The 14412-nt window shown below is 47.8% G+C and overlaps 1 protein-coding gene across 2 annotated transcripts in view; it reads left to right on the top strand.

Annotated features, from left to right (window-relative positions):
- The window catches only part of sirt2 (sirtuin 2 (silent mating type information regulation 2, homolog) 2 (S. cerevisiae)), a 116171-nt gene that overhangs the window by 28003 nt on the left and 73756 nt on the right, over nt 1-14412 (top strand). The gene's annotated exons all lie outside the window — the stretch shown is intronic.

Below are 14412 nucleotides of genomic sequence, written 5' to 3'. Positions count from 1 at the left end.
CCAGATCAACAGCCAAGAGGCGTTAAAAATTGGTTGTGATAAGACGAGGCGAGAATTGATTTTGGCCTTGTGAAAGGAGGCAGAGGGAAAAGGGAATAGGCAGACAGAGCTGGAGGGAAGGCAACAGGGGGAAGAAGATGGGGGGGGGCACATTTAATGAAAGCCAGTGATGCTGATTTTAATGCCATCCAGTTGGAGGGTGTCCAGACTGGTTCCTCCAATTTGGGGGTGATCGCAGTCTGGCCGTGCACAAGACCACGGACAGACATGTCAGCGAGGGAATGGGATGGGGAATTGAAATGGGTGGCCACAGTGAGATCCAGGATCGCTACGGACAGAACGAAGGTTCACAATGAAGCAATCTCCCTGTCTGAGCTCAGTCTCTCCGATGTACAACAGGAGCACTGGATGCAGCCGATGACCCCTGCAATGCTTTGAGTGTCTGGTGATGGAATACATCAAGGCACACCCACCTCTCAGAGGTACTGGATCCATTTAGAAGAAACTGTGCCACAGATGATTCTATTGCCTTGTGGCTTCCCTCCATCTTGGCCCACCTGCTCATAGGCAGGTTGCTGTTCATTGACTTCAATTCGGCATTTTACGCCATCATACCCGAGAGGCTGTCTGAGAAGCTGTCCCAGCTGGGACTCAACACTCCTCTCCGTAACTGGATCCTGGACTTCCTAATGGAAAGAGCCCGCAGTCTGTCAGGGTCAGTATATCAAGCCCCATCACACTGAGCGCTGGCGCACCTCAGGGCTGTGTGCTCAGCCCATTACTGTTCACGCTACTGACCCATGATTGCATTGGCAGATCCACCTTCAACAGTGCCATCGAGTTTTCAGATGATGCAACAGTCGTTGACTTCTTCAGCAACAATGATGAGTCGTACGACAAAGAAGAGGAGGAAAATCTTGTGAAATGGTGTGAGAGTGATTGGGAGTGGATATAGCTTTCCTTCAGGAAACACATTGAATAGAATGTGAACACCAAAAACTGAAGAGAGAATGGGTGGGCCAGTTAATAGCATCATCCTTTAATTCTAAGGTGGGGGGTCGGTAGTGGTGATTTTGGAAGGAAAAGGTGTTCCAGTGAGGGTGGAGAGTGTGATCACAGACATAGCAGGAAGGTTTGTGATGGTGCATTGTCAGAAAGATTCAGAATCCAGGACCTTATTGAACATATATGCCCTACATTGGGATGATGAGATATTTATACAAGATTTTTTTTTTAAATTGGAGGAGGGAAGAGAAATCATCCTGGTTGAGGGGGATTTCAAATTTTGTCTGGATCTGGTCTTGGATGTCATCGAGAAGGGTAACCAAGGTCAGGGTGGCTAAAACTATCCAGACCTTCATGAAAGAGCTGAATTTAATAGATGCATGGAGGAGACAGTATCCAAGGGAAAGAGATTATTCCTTTTATTTGAGACAGCATGATTCCTACACCAGGATAGATTTATTCTTGGCGTCAGCCCAAATAGAGGGAAAGATCAAAGAAACCAAGTACACAGTGAGACTTTTGTCAGTCCATTCCCCCTTTGTCATTGGCAATTGCAATGCCAGGAAAACAGGAGTTGGCATACAGATGGCACCTTAACCCATTGCTGTTGAAGAAACCAAAGTTTTATAGCTTTATTAGAACACAGATAGATATATTCTGTAAGGCCAACTGTAACTAGACTGTGGACAAATTCCTTCTTTGGGGCACTCTTAAGGCATACTTGAGAGGTCAAATAATTGGTTTTACAAAAGCAGTTAAAAGAGAATATTTAAGGGAGGTAGAGGAAATTGAACAAGAGTTTGCGAACTTAGAAAAAGATGTTCAAAATTCGGGCTCAGAAGAAAAATATCAGGCTCTGACAAATAAAAAAAATTAAATATAATACACTCCAAACATATTCGATGGAGAAGGCAGAAATATTGAGCTGGGGGGGGGGGGATGTCATAGAGTCCTCTCCTGACAGCTGAAGGCAGAGCAGATCTTAATAATGATTAATGCGGTTCAGACAGGCAGGATCCCCTATAAGCCAAAGGAGATAAATGAAACCTTCAGACAATTTTATGAACAATTGTGTAAATCAGAATCATTGGGGAAGCCTGAGAAAATAGATGAGTTCCTGTCAAAATTGGAGTTACCAAATTTAGATCAGGAGGATCAGGAGGAATTGAGTGCTCACTTCACAGAATTGAATCAGTTACAAGCTGGCAAGTCTCCAGGAGAGGATGGGTTTCCCCCTGAGTTTTACAGGGAATTCAAAGATCTCTTGATGCCCATCTTTATGGAGGTAGTGGATCAGGCGGTTGAAATCCACACAATCCCAGAATCTTTTTCAACGGCAATTATTATGGTGATTCTTATTTCAATTCCCCATCCCATTCTTAAAAAAGACCCTCTGAAACCATCCTCTAATAGACCTATTTCAATGCTGAATATGGACTATCAGATACTTGAGAAGGTCCTGGCAAAGTGTTTGCTGAAGCTAACAAATGTAGACCAAGAGGGCTTTGTACAAAAGAGACAGGCTGTTGAAACATAAGCAGACTGCTGAGCATCATACATCTGGCTCAGTTAAGGGATGACGCAAATGTAGCCGTAGCCCTGGATGCGCTAGAATGGCTAGAATGGGACTTCCTGTTTAAGGTATTGGAGAAATTGGGGCTAGGCCCAACTTTTATAAATTGGATTAGGGTGCGTATCATATGCCCAAGGCAAACAATTGTGACCAGTGGGCAAATATCTCCAGCCTTCCCACTATTGAGATCTAACAATTCACCTGGGCAAATTGGGATGAGATGGGTTCAGATGTAGAGTCCAATATTTCCACATCTTTTGTTAAATTTGGCTCTACTCAACTACTTCACATGCAGTCTTGTGTGACAGAGGTGCTCATTGTCTCCAGCTCTATTCATTTTGCCTATAGATCCGCTGGCTGAAGCCATGCTACGGGATCGACGTCAAGGGGTTCAAAGTGGGCCGGGGAAGAACATAAAATCAACCCATTTGCGGATGATATATCTGACAGACCCAGCAAGTTCGTTGACCAAGCTTTACTCTGCTCTGAAGATGCCACTTATGCATTTTAAAGAAATCTGTCAATTGAAGTGGCCACAAAAGGGGATCAAGTACCTGGGAGTCAGGGCCGATAATAATCTACAAAATTTAGATCAATTTATAATTTATACATTTTACCCCCTTGCTCAAAAAAATGTAGGAGGACTTAAATGGATGGATGACCCTTCCCATCTCATTGGTGGGCAGGGTCAATGATATCAAGATGAATGTGTTGCCAAGACTTCAGTATTTCTTCCAGACTTTGCCCATGGCATTGCCCCAGAGATTCTTCCAGAATATTAATTCACAGGTAAGTAGGTTTATTTGGAACTGAGATTACCAGACTTTAAGAAATATTATTGGGCAGCACAGTCGAGGTACATCGCCTCACTCTTTAAGGGAGGAAGTATACCATCCTGGGCACAAATTGGTCTGGTGAGAAGATAGCAGAAGGCTTTATGTAAATTGTTATCTGGCAACAAAGACACCCACTTATTAAGTCATATTCTTTATGCTTGAAACAAGATTAATCAATGCATTGGACTTAAAGTAGGGGTATCTTCAGAAACACCCCTGATTCAGAAAGGCTTAATACCCTGGACAATAGATAACAAGATCCTGGACACCTGGTGCCAGAAAGAGATCAGGTGTATCGAGGACTGTTACGAGCGGGGGCAGCTCATGTCATTTGAACAGCTAAAAAATAAATATGGTTTGTCAAACAGGACATTTTTTTGCTATCTTCAGTTAAAGTCTTTTTTAAGGGACAAATTAGGCCCAGCTATTGCAGTGGCATGGAGGTCCTGGTTCAAAAGGGGAACACGTGAATGTGTTTCTTACTCCAAATGGAAAGCCCGAAGCTGGGTCTTCATAAATCTAGGCAAAGGTGGGAGTAGACCCCAGGACGCGTTTCTTTTAAGCAGGTACAATATATGCTTATTGGTTCTCTATAACGACAGCTAAGAGGAGCCAGGACTGTAACTTGGCCAGATTAGTAGGTTTTACATAAATCTGTTAGAGGAGGAATGCAGGGAGGATGTCATTGCCAAGTGGATACAATATATATAGAAACAGTTCCTGATCTGCAACATTGTACTGTAATTAGAGAAAAAAAACTCAAGGAAATGTGATACTAATTAACTGAGCTAAAAGACTTTAGTGAAAGATAAATGCCACAGCTCAGGGTTTAACTAAAAAAGTCCATAACAAAGGGTGTAAGCATGTGACAAATTTTAAATTTAAATAAAATTTAGACCTACACCTACAGCATGGCAACAAGCCATTTCGCCCCACGAGCCTGTGCCGCCCAATTTACATCAATTGAACCTACGTCCTCAGTACATTTGAAAGAGTGGGAGGAAAGCGGAGCCCCCCGGGGGGAAACCCCCACGCAGACATGGGGAGAACATATAAGCTCCTTACAGACAGCGCGGGATTCGAACCCCGGTCCTGATTGCTGGCGCTGTAAAGGCGCTAACCGCTATGCCAACCCATCCTGTTGTGAACTTCGTTAAACTGGGATGTCCTGTGAGAGTGTGCCCACTCTTGCCTTCTGCTTTAAGTTTTCTGCATTGATCGTGACAACAGCTCATGTTGGTGAATCTGGTGGCTGGAAGACTAAAAATCAGTGAGAGGTGTACTGACAATAACCACACCAGCAGTGCGAGTATAAGACAGCTTTAATAAACTAATATGTACACTAAGAGGTCTTGTCTCTCTGCGAGACGAACCTGGAAGGCTAGACTGTAGCTCTGGACTGCTTTATAGATAAGGTCACCGGGATGGCCCCTGGTGACCTAGTGGTGAAATACCCCTCCTCCATTTATGGAGCACCAGGCGGGGTAGAGTCTGATCAGGGCTCAAGTACAAAGTTGGGTGACAGAGGCTGGCATCTCGTGGCTATTGCATATCCCCCATCACCCTCAGGCATCAGGTCAAAATGAAAGCATGAATGGTCTCCTCAAAGCAAAAGCTGCACACGCTGACGCCCGACAACGTGCCCAAGGGGAGGCTCTGTGTGCTGCAAGAAGTGGTGGGCTCTTCATAATTAGGTCCCCACCACTCGGGGGGGGGGAGTCCCACTTTCTCGGCATTTGGCCACATCGGAACATCCGAAGATACATGAGATATCACCACAAGAGGAATTGCAGTAGTGTGTTGTGTTGAAGTGGAATTTGTCCAGAAGGGTGGTATTCAATGACGTCTTTACCCTGCAGGATGGGAATTTTCTTCACTTCCTCTTGAAGAACTTGTTAGTGTAGAAACATGATAATGGCATTTCTCACACTGAGTGCTTCCCAGTCCACAAACAACTCCCTCCTCCTTTCTGGGCTGACACTGTGGCTGCATCCATACCCTCCCGGATTCCTCGGCATCTTGAAGGTCAACCTCATGTACCTTCTGATGTTCTGATGTGGGCAAATACCGAGAAAGCGGGACCCCCCCCCCCCCCGAGTGGTGGGGTGTGAATTAAGAGATGGTCCCCTCCGGTTTCATTTCGACCTGATGCTTGGGGGTGGTGGGGGATATGCAACAGCCACGAGATGCCAGCCTCTGTCACCCACCTTTGTACTTGAGACCTGATCGGACTGTACCCCGCCTGGTGCTCCATAAATGGAGGAGGGGTATTTCAGCCCTCGTGCCACGCCGAATGTGCCCCGCTCTCCCCGTCAGCCAGTCCCGTGGTTTAACCTGCTGGCAATTGGGCACTTGTCTACCACCGTCCATCTTGGGTTAAGCCCTCGGCCCACTGTCATGTTTTGTCAGACCCAAGTAAATCACTCTTCCTGTGGGCCCACATTGCCAGGCCACCAGAATCTACATTAACGGAGCAGATCGATGCTGGGCATTTGAGTCCATTGCAGCATTGTGTGGATGACCTCCATTGTTGCCCTATTGGTGTTGGCATCCGCATGGTGGACCGTGAGTGCCCTCTGCCCAGCCTGCTTCCAGATGTACCTCGAGTGCTGCTGACCCCATAGTGGGCGACTGGGGATCTCCCATCCCATGTCGGGCCATCCTGTTCACCACTGCCCTTGAGTCTGAATAGATATGGAGAGGACCCGTTGTTGATTTAATCATGAGCTGGCTGTATTCCCCACCCCTTCATTAGTTAGGGTCTTATCTCTGCCTGGGTATAGTGGCGCCACTTGCCATAACTGCTTCCTGTTTTTCCATCGACTTTGAACCACGCCTGCTCTTTGGTGAGGGGGTCGAATGGCTGACCCCTGGACATGGGGGAGGGATGGACGGTGGGGGAAGAGGATTGTAACTCTCAGGGAGGGACAAGATTTTCTTGTTCAGGCCTGCTGACTCCTTCTGGCCAGCCATATACCACCACCACCTAACAATGTCCCTCTTTGTGGGTGACATCAGAGGATTTAATCCACCGCATAATGGGGAGGCCAGGCTGGAGTATGACGGCCTCATTGGACATTGGGTGCTCCATGTTGAGGAGAGCCGAATGGCACATCAGGAGCAGGCATTCGAAAGGTGGGGGGGTGTAGCAGGAGGCGGGCTCAACCAGGGTCTTTGTCCAGAAGCTGACTGGAACTCTGCGCCCATTCATTTTCTTCCTGAGGCTCCACTCCGCTGTTGTGGTGGTGACTGAGACCTGGAGTTCGAAGGGGTTTCCTATTTGTTGGGAGGCTAGTGGCGGTGCCTGCTTCATGGCTTGTTCTGCTTGTCTCAATCGCGAACTGCTATTTCAGAGCCCCAGTGAAATGTGGTTTTCTTCCTGGAGATGGCACACAGTGGGTGCAGCAGATTGGTGAGCTGGGGTGTGTAGCCTAGAAGGCCAACGAAACTCCGTGTCTCAGCTTTGTTGGCGGGCAGTGATTAAAATTTTATTTAATGCTGCATTAGAATATCCCTCTGGCCTAACTGCCACTGGATTCCCAGGAAGAGGACCGTCTGGTTGGGACCCTATACTCTTTTTCCCTCAATTGAACACCCATGAGCAAAGAGCGGAAAGATGAGGGCAGCCCATTCTTGCACCACTGTCTCCTTCGCGGGGCCCTGAATCAATATGTCATTGATGTAATGACTTACATCAATGTTTAGGGGGATCGTGGGCTAATAACCCTTGGAAGAGAGTGGGACTATGGAGCTATCCCTGGTGTATTGTGTGCCACGTGTGAAGACAAACTAACCATGGGAGACGGGATATAAGGGGATAGAGAAGAATGCATTGGTGCTCATTCCAATAGGAGCAACCGTGGGAGGGCGCAAACTGCTGTTCGTGCGGCAGTTTCGGGAGATGTTCCTGCCCTTTGTGTTCAGGTGGGGGTGGGCACAATAACGCATTTGGGGGGGCCGCGTCGCCGACCTTGCTTGAGGGCATCGGGGGAGGAACAAAAGGCTATACAGTGGGGGCGCAGTGGGCAGCGTGGTGGGAGGCACGTGGGTGGCACGGTGGGCAGGGGCTTCCCACGATACTCACCACAAGGTGAACATGGCGTGGCTAGGGATGCCATGCATACAGGCACGGCCTATGTGTCAAGGTCTAGTACATGTCCCTGCAGGACAAGGGGAATCCACCCTCACCATTCTTGCCACCACCGTGCCTTGTTTCCACAGGGCGAACCTGTGCGGGTGCTCCCCGTTCCAGATATTTTAGTCCCTCTAGAAGGGTATTGGCTTCCTGGATGGTTTGGCTGATCCCATCAAGGGCAAGACCACCCCTCTGAGGTTGGGGCAATTGAGGATAACTAAGTTAAGGCGGAGGTTACCTTGGCGTCCTCAGGGTGGTTGTGCCTGGGAACCCCACTGTAGAGGCTAGTAATAAGGGCCATTTCCTAATGACTGTCTTGCCCTCATTGACTGTGCAGAACTGAGGTTGGCATACAAAGAGTGTAGGGAATGTGGCCCACACTGCAGTCACCACCTGATTCCACAAAGTGGACCCCTCATTGAACCCTTCAAGCAATATCTGCAGAGAATTACAATTTATTGTCTGTCTTTTGTGCGGACAGACAGCCAAGAGCATTGGCCTCTAAACGAAAGAGGCAAACATGGGAAAGCCCCCCCCCCCCACCCCCCGCTTGTCCCGCAACTGGAGTAGCCATGCAGCTAAATGCTTGCCCGACTGCTGGAAATATCTGTCTGCCAGCCCGGCCAACTCCTTGGTGGAGTATTTGTTACGACTGCATAATGAAAATTCTGTCACGCCTGAGACTGTGTGATTACTGACCCGTCTTCACAAGGTCTCCGGGATGTGTGGTGGGGGGGATGCATGCAATCGGACTCAGCCTCCTTAAAGTCATCATCATCCAGCAACGCATCCCCTTCTCCCGACCACTCTCTTCCCCGGCCACGATGATGGTTCTGATTTTTCAGGATGGACCTGCCAGCCGGATCAGCAGGCCGCCTGAAGCTGCCACACTTTGACTAGCCTCCAAGCTGCTGATACACACCCTGGCACCATCCATGATGGATCTTTCTGGGTGCCTTGATTACTTAAATCAGATGTGATACCAGTAGGGATATCCCACACGACTCCCTCTGGCCTAAAGAAACCCCAATTCCTCCAGGATGGAGACCATGTATCTTCTCTCTATAGGGATCCAATCGGTCTACCCAGGGATTTTACCTTCTGATCCCGGGATTCCCTTACTAGCTTTGGGTCGCCTCCTGCTGCCCCCGTTAGTGAGCAGGTACACAGCAATGCATGCACCTGCCAGGGGCACCTAACTCTCGTGCTTGCCCCCACCCAACACCAATATGAGAACCCACCATGCACATGCCAACCGAAGACTCGCACATGCACACAGGAATCAAGATGCTCGCGCCCAGCCTACGGACCCTGGGGCCGTGGGACGCCGACCAACAAGGTAAGCATGGACCAGAATGTGGAAAGGTTCACCAAGGTTGATCAACAAGTTCAGGAAGCTTTAAGCTGCTATCGACAAATCTATGATGAAATAAAGATTTGAGCGAAACGTTCTCTTTAAGACTTCGGACACGGGGAGGCAAAATTCTGACCTGCATCCATTTAGAGATATAGTCAATCCTACGGTCCCAATTACAACTGTAAGTCGGAGGGGGTACCTGTATACGTCAAACAACAATGGTCCCAATACAGATCCCCGAAGTTTACCACTAGTCACTATTTTCCCATGGAGAATCTTCCTAAAATCCACCTTTCCCAGTTTCCGTACTTTTATTTATTTTCCAGTCAAACCATGCTTTATATTAAAAGCATGAGTATCTTTTACTGAAATATCATGGCTTGGGTGTGACTACAGTCAAAACATGTTTTTCCTCATCAATAATGACAAATAATTATTGGCTTAATCACTCACGTCAAGCTTCACTCTCTGAGAATTATCCTCATTCCACTCCTCCTTCACACTCCTTCCGCTTCTGTTTAAATGCAACGAGACTACTTGTCTCAGCTACTTTCTGCAGGATTGAGCTCTCACTACCCTGGGGAAGAGCGTTTCTTCCAAATGTCCTATGGATTTTCTGGTTGATTGCCTCTGGCTCTGTTCTTCACCAGGAATAGAAATGTACTCATCATTTTAAAGACCTTTCACAGCTACCCACCCCACCCCTCCCTCCAGCACCTTTTCCCGAGAGAAAAGAGAACCAGCCTGTTCTGTATTTGGAAACCTTGTTTGCATCTTCTGCAATATATCCTTATCCTGTCTATAAGATGGCAACCAGAGTTGTGTGGTTTAAACGCTGTTTAATTTTAGACATACAGCACGGTAACAGGCCCTTCCAGCCCATGGGCCCGTGCCACCCAATCACACTCAATCGGTAACTTACAACCCCCAGTATGTTTCAAACGGTGGGTGGAGCACCCGGAGGAAAGTCACGCAGCATGGTGAGAGCGTACAAACTCCTCATAGGCAGTGCGGGGTTCAACCCTGGTCCCAATCGCTGGCGCCGTAACAGTGTTATGCTAACTGCCACACCAACTGTACTACCCTCAAAAACAGCCAGAGGCTGTTTTAGTATAACCTTCCTACTTTGTAGTTCTGAAAATACATCCTGGGGTTTAGTTTGCTTATTTTGTTAGCCAATGGACTAGTGCATTGTCCATTTTTGGCTTTTCTTGGAGCAGTTTAGGAGGTCAAAAACTAATAGTGACAGGCATCTCTCTAGAAGTGCAGGCCTGATTGAACAGAGCTGTTCTGCAAGTAATCCAATCTTCATTTGGCTTCCACATTGTGGAAGAGAATGCTTCGTGAGTACTGAAATGTCTCCATGTTACTTGGGAAACATCTTAAATAACATAAAGAGGCAAGATTCAAATAAAAGAAGAGACTTTACTTACTGATGCCTTCCACCATCTCAGGAAACTGTTCATACTCACTACGCCCCACAGTGGTGCAAATCACTGAATATAACCATCACAGTTACCACAGTGAGAAGGGTGTATTCTTACGCATTTGCAAAATAGTTCACCTTATTCCTGTCTATATTGACAAGGACCTCATGGGAGGTTGCCACGAGAACTGAATTAAACCAGGACATCACACAGGGAATGGTCACTTCACAGTGGATTTTGGGGACGAGGATCAGTGGAAGTTGCACCATGTTGGAGCTATTCGATCCGTTCACTCTCTCTTGGGGTGAGGGGTTTTGTTTAGACATATAACATGGTAACGCGTTATGTTTTTGGAATGTGGGAAGAAACCGGAGCACAAGGAGGAAACCCATGCCGACAAGGGGCGTACATACGAACTCCTAAAAGTCGGTGCCAGATTTGTTAACTATCCACGCTGCCGAAGTGCTTGGAATGTTCTTGATTGAAGTCACTGCTTTGGGGTTTTTGGGAGTGTGGTGAAACACCACGAGCCTACTGCAGGGGGCGATCTCTGACCTGCAGGAAGACCACCGGAGGACAGACTACACCTGGCTGGCTGTCAATCAGCCATCTCGATTAGATTCCTAGGGGGCTAACTCCACTCCATGAGCCTACTGCAGGGAGCGATCTCTGTACCTGCAGGAAGACCACCGGAGAACAGACTACACTTGGCTGGCTGTCAATCAGCTGACCAGGATATAGTCCTGAGCCGGCCTCTCCCGAGCCAGTCACTCAGGAGCCACCATCACAGTCACTACTGTAGCAGAGACCTTCGGCCAAATAAAGACTGTTGTACAGTCTTCAAGTTTGTGTCTGTTCACTGCTGTTGCAGTGCATTGCAGGGAGTCCACCCGAGGCACGCGTGAACAGTGACTTTCGTCTGTTGGCGTTGGTTAGTGCAACTCCGTTACAGCGCCAGGTTTGAATTCAGCGCTGTCTGTAAGGAAACCCCGAGTCTGTGTGGGTTTCCTCCCACCCTTCAAGACGTTGTAGGTTAATCTGGGTGTAATTCGGCGGCACGGGTTTAAATGGCCAGAATTGGCTTCCATCGTGCTGGAACAAAATATAATTTAATTAAAAATGCCGAGCCTTCCTTTGGGCCCCACTGAGTTCCTCCAGCAGTGTGATTTCTGGCTGCTGATTCAGTAGCTGTGGCCTCTTGTGCCTTCCAAATTATTTTACCATAAGACCTTGGGATATTTTAAAGGGGAGGGCAGAAGATGAACAGAAGCAGTGGGTGTATTTAAAGTGAAACTTCGACATGCAGCACAGTAGCAAGTCTTGTAATGTACAATTATCTGGCCGAGCGTACCTATTGGCCAGTTGTACCCATGGCCCCTCCCCACACGCTCCCGTTCCACAGCCCCCGCAGCTCAGCGGAGGACAACCGAACAGTAGAGGTATGCCCTCCTCTCAACTGACTGAAAGCCTATTGGCTTCTCTGCAATAGTCTCCTATGTGATTGATCATGTATCGCAGCCCAATTTTTATAACCCCCCCACAGGTTTTCGTTCAAGTTTATTGTTATCGTACAATTGTAAAGTACAACTGGACGAAACAGTGTTCTTCAGTCCTCAGAGTAAAAACGTAGAAATGCAAATAAGTAGACCAGATGACATATTTACAAGTGATTTCATGTAGTGTCTGCCATGTATAAAAATAAATAAATATTAAATAATAGTAGATTCTCGGAGGGATTGTTCGAGCAGTCCATTCAATAGTCTTACTGTCCATGGGAAGAAGCTGTTTCTTAGCCTAGTAGTATTGGCTCTGGTTTTGGAGGGTGGGAGGAAACTGGAGCCCCCCCCCCCTGAAGAAACCCACACAGACACGGGGAGAACGCACAAATCCCTTGCTGACCGCGTGGGAACCGAACCCGGCTCACCGGTGCTGTAACAGCATTGAGCTAACCATGCTGCCCAAACTGGTAGAAGGACGCCCTTGAACAAGCAAGTCTTCCTCACCCCGTTTAATCAGCATCGACCAATGGCCCTGCGTATGACGACCTGGAGATTTGGATCAGTATCGTGCACAGGTTCACGGCATGAGAACGTTTGACCTCGGCCGTGGTGTTTATTCAGTACATACACACCAAAAAAACAAGGAGCAAGAGAAGGCCACTCCCCCCCCCCTCCCACCACCAATATGATCACAGCTGATTGTGCCAGGTCTTGATTCCAGTACCATGGCCTCAAGTATTATCCTCCCAATACTGCCCGTAAATTGGAGGAGCAAAACCTCATCTTCAACCAGATGGCATTAACATTGACTTCTCTGTTTTCTGCTAGACCTCTCCCCGTTCTCCCTCCCTTCTCCATCCCTCTGTCTTCCTTCCAGCAGTTCTCCACCCCCTTCCCTCTCCATTCACAGGGCCATCCCCCCTTCCCCCTGTTGCTGTTGTGCCCTCCCTCCCTTATCCACCTATTCCCTCCTGCATTTGAGACAACGCTCCACCCCCTGCCCCTTCCCCACCCCCACACCACTATGTTCTGGCACCTGCTGACATTTTGCTTACACCTTGATGATGGGCTCAAAGGGGATGTATCTTTACTTCTGCTACATAAACTGTTTGACCTGCTGAGCTTTTCCAGCCTTAACCCTAATGTTTTTACCATTTATCCAGGTTCCGGGGGGAGGGGGGAATAACATATGGTGTGTGGATGGAGAAGCAGGGAGGAAAATGTTTCCCCTGGGAGGAGGGGTGGTGAGCAGAGGACACAGGTTCAAGAATATTGGCACGAGTCCAAGGCAGGATGACAAGACACTTTTCCCTACCCATGATCAATTTCCGGAATGCGCTGTCGGAGAAGCAGAGGCAGAAGATTCATTGCTGACTTTCAGGAGAAACCTGTATTGGTAACACAACTCCTCCCTTAAAACATGAAGATATCACAAGGAGTTGTACACGACTGGTAGCGAAGGGAACCTGACATTGAGTCAACAAAAGAGATATCGGATCTGATGACCAAAATTGTTTTAGATTTCAAGAGAAGTGGAGAAAATGTTGTAGAAGGGGGGTTTAGAGAGGGAACTCCAGAGATTGAAACCCAGGTGGTGGGAGGCGTGGCTGCCAATGGAGGAGTTATTTATGTTCAAGATGGCACAAAAGGCTTTACCCAGAGGGGCATAGTGATCTCAGTCGGTTATGAGTTTGGAGGAGGTTGTAAAGACGGAGAGGAAAGACATGTAGCAGCTTGATAACAAGAATGTGAATTGAAAGGGTTGGGGTGTTGCCAGAGCACAAGGGGCGAGGATGAAAGGGATTGTTATGTCATCATAAGCCTGACAAACTTCCACAGATGTGCATGGAAAGTGCACTGACCGGCTGCATCACGGTCTGGTGTGGGGAACATCAATACCCCTGAGTGTCAAGCTCTGCAAAAGATAGTGGGCATCACAGGCAAAACCCTCCCCACTATGGAGAACATCTACAGGGGACGCTGCCATCAGAGAGCAGCAGCCATCATCGTGGATCCACCCCACCCAGCGCACACTCTGTTCTCGCTGCTACCGTCGGGAAAGAGGTATCGGTGCCACAAGACTCGCACCCACCGGGGTCAGGAACAGCTGCTACCCTCTCCACCATCAAACTCCTCAACGACAAACTCAATCAGGGACTCTTTGCACATTTTTAAAATCCCTGAATAGAACACATTCAGTTTGCTTATATTTCTTTCTTTGTTTACACTTCTCTATTTTCTTGTGTACCATCTTTCTGCACTGCTGTCAAGTAGGAATTCTGCCTGGCCCATTGGAAAAGGAATCTCAGGGTTGTATGTGATGTCATGTATGGACTCTGACAAGAAATCTGAACTTTGACAGTGAACTTTGAATGCATATTTTATGCAAGTTAGGACATAGGTATTAGGGACCAGGGTGAAGTCAAGGATAGAAAGGGAGGGCAATCAGGAATGACGTCAGTCTCTACTCGGGAATATAAATTTTGGAAGCCCAGTCCTCAGCAGAGATGTTCACTTGCTGAATTCCTACCCGTCTCTAGTTAACCAATAAAGTCTGCAAATGCTGGGTTGGAATGGAAG

Source organism: Narcine bancroftii, chromosome 13, assembly GCF_036971445.1.
Source record: "Narcine bancroftii isolate sNarBan1 chromosome 13, sNarBan1.hap1, whole genome shotgun sequence".
Classification (NCBI taxonomy): Eukaryota; Metazoa; Chordata; class Chondrichthyes; order Torpediniformes; family Narcinidae; genus Narcine; species Narcine bancroftii.
Note: the sequence above shows the minus strand (reverse complement) of the source record. Positions and strands in the feature narration are given on the sequence as shown.